Genomic DNA, 3,224 nt, shown 5'->3' on the forward strand with positions numbered 1-3,224 from the left:
ATTCCAAAAATGTTGGCTTCAACATGACAATTATCTAGGGATTATTTGCCATAGGATGAACTTTTTAGATTTCATGTCTGATAAATATGAATTTTTGACTTTAGATTGGACTTGAATTTGAAGTGTGATTTGGATAAGTGAAGATTAGCAATCAGTAGCATGATGACATGGCACCATTAACAGGGGATTACTGTAGCATGACACTGGGGGTGTTACAAATCTCCTCCACTACAAGAAATCTCGTCCCGAGATTTAAGTGGTGAAGTAAAGAGCAACTTCGGGAGAACTGACCCTTATAGGGTTAATTATCTGGAGAACAATTCAGGGAATGTGGCAGAAGTATCTCTCGAGTTGAAACTTAAGAAAACATCAAGAGCAAATATGAAGGTACAATAGGAAGTTTCAAGCGAATGGGCAAACGATCGATACCTGGACAGAGTGTGAGAAAGGGGTTCAGAGCATCGGGAAAAGATCATCTCTCGGACGGTGGCTCGTGACAACACACAAAGCCAAGAGCAAATGATACTTCAGAATAAAGGATAAACAGGAGAGTCAGGTTTCGATCCTATGGAACTGTGGGTTGTGGGCCCACCATGTGGGCTAAAAGCAGGAAGGGCGCTAGTATTTTGCATGGTCATGACAGCAAGGTAGGTCAGAGCATAGACTGTCAATTATGTTGGCAACAACGTTGGTACCAAGGGCGAGGGATGAAGAGAACCATTCTCCTGCTCGCAAGACGAGGCGGACCAATAGGCAAAGTTCTCGTCCATCGGTGGTTACCGGAATGTCACCAGCAATAGTAACATGGTCTTACTGATAGAGTTGTACACCGAGGTGCTTACTTAAGCATGGATTTATCTCTGCTCAGACAAGTTAGATTACAAGAAAGGTAAAACAAAACAATGGAAAGGAAAATGTGTTTAAGCACAAATATCAGGAGCACATTAATCCCAAGGACAAGCAGAGGATGAAATCCATGACAAGGTAGTAGATTACCTTTTAGGTAAAGGGGGGGAGGAAATTCATGACGTTACCCATACAACAGTGTTTGGATAAGTGATCAAGAAACATTTAGCATTGCGCCTCCAAATGTTTTTAAAGAGGTTCGGAGTACCACAGTCATGCTTTGGGAAAGCATTGTCATGGTCATCAGGTAAAGGTCAGACCTTGGGAACACAAAGGGTCCATCGGAATTTTTAGAACATATCATGATATTTTATCAAGGAAAAGATGAGGAGGTGGCCGATGGGTTCAGTAACAATCCATCGACACGTCACAAAGGATGTATTCCCAAAATTTATATGAACAAGTTTGTTGGGGGGGGACAAGAATGTTGTCGATGATAACACAAATCATCGAGGGGTGAGGATGGCATTTCTCATCATGAATTCGATTGATATCCTGAAACAGGTCAGTATATTGATGGGGATCACGACAGATTTTGTCAAGGTACTATGAAGAGGCCATCGAACAACGACAACATCAAGCAAAAGGAATGACGAAGCGAAAGGCTATTGGAACCACGGATGCGACACAAGCTCGTAATCAAGCTTGTTGTTTGAGGTGAAATGACAAGATGAGGAAGATCGACGTAAGCTTCGCTCATCGTCGAAAAGTTGTGCTCCAAGAATAAGGACCAGGTAGCATAGTTAAAATTAGCACGATAATGATATATCCGATCAGGCTAGGAATGATGTGACGGAGTATCACTCCAATTAAGAATTTACAAGAGGTAGTGCAATGACACAATATCCTCGAGATAACATGAGGCAATACTTGAAGGTAGATCAAAAATAGAGGTTAGACATATGAAATGATCTGCAGAAGACAAGTATTTTAACTTGTCCAGGAAATGGAGTTAAGGAGAAACTATGGTCGGAACCACGGTTACGAATGATCAAACCACCGATACAAGATGAACTTATAAGAAAGGGTAATTATATTTACGAGCAGCTTCCACGATAAGTTCTACATCGGGTCCATGGGCATGAACACAAGGGTTCAAGGTCGACTCCCACTTTTTCAATGCATAACCTTTCATTCACTCCTCGTTTTTCAAAGAAAATGTAGTGCAGAGGATTTATCTGGCGAAGTACCAGAAGAGTAAGACTCGTGAGAACTCTCGGGTTCACTCGGATTACGGAAGGCATAAGTTCAACCCATAGGGGCATCTTTACGAATCTATACCACCATCAACCAAGCAAAAGATACGAGTTCGAAAGCAGAGTATCGAAGTCAAAGCAGATGATACAATATACTGAAGGTATTATGTATCAGGGAAATACTGATAAGATTTTGGATGTGAAGGACACTGTCGGATAACAACCCAACAATGGATCTGGCGATTCACGACAGAGTTGATGTGAGTATCGGTAATCAATCAGATGAAGAAAGAATGCAAAGGCTTCGGATAATAGAAACATCTGAATAATTCGATGCTTAAATGCAAAGAAATCATGATTTCAAAAATAGAAGATCAGAAGCAGACGCTTTGATCAAAAGATAAGTAAGTTGAATAGCCTTAGGGATACAATCGACAACAAATCGATTGGTCGAGAAACAACTCTTGGTCAAATGACGTCCAAGCCGGAAGGATGAATTCTATGATCCGACTGAGGATTGCGAGCATCCGCAACATATTGAATCAACGGACTCAAAAGGATAGTGACAGAGGATGTCAATGAAGATTACTTGAAATATGGAATTAACCATAATGCAAGCAAACAAGAATTTCAACAGCAACAGGTTGCTGAGGATTTTTGGAAGATCAGATAGTATTTCAAAGAATTTTGAGAATCACACGAACAACTGAGGATGAACGAATCCTCGGTGAGTGCGAGGAATTATTCGAAGGGGAGGTATTCATGGGGCAAAGAACTGCAAGGCAGTAAGCTCAAAGGATTCTCGAAACAATAGAGAATTTTGGGGCATCTTGCAATAACAAGAGCATCGAGGAATGATTGTATGAATGGCAAGTGTATGTAGTTTTCCATAGGGGTTGACGGTGGAAGGGAATCGCAAAAGTGATGAGCACAAGTTCTCGAGCGAACATCGGAGAGTATCTTCGAAGGCTTCTGGGGGAGCAGGTGATCATCTGGAAGGAAGGGGCTCTCCGGGAGGAAGTCATTGCGAGAACCTAGCGTTAGAGTTAGTAAAATCGTTTAACCCGAATAGACGAGAGATCAGAGTCCCAGAGTATAGACGAGGAATAAAAGATCCTAATA

This window comes from Triticum aestivum, unplaced genomic scaffold, assembly GCF_018294505.1.
Source record: "Triticum aestivum cultivar Chinese Spring unplaced genomic scaffold, IWGSC CS RefSeq v2.1 scaffold9505, whole genome shotgun sequence".
NCBI classification, from domain to species: domain Eukaryota; kingdom Viridiplantae; phylum Streptophyta; class Magnoliopsida; order Poales; family Poaceae; genus Triticum; species Triticum aestivum.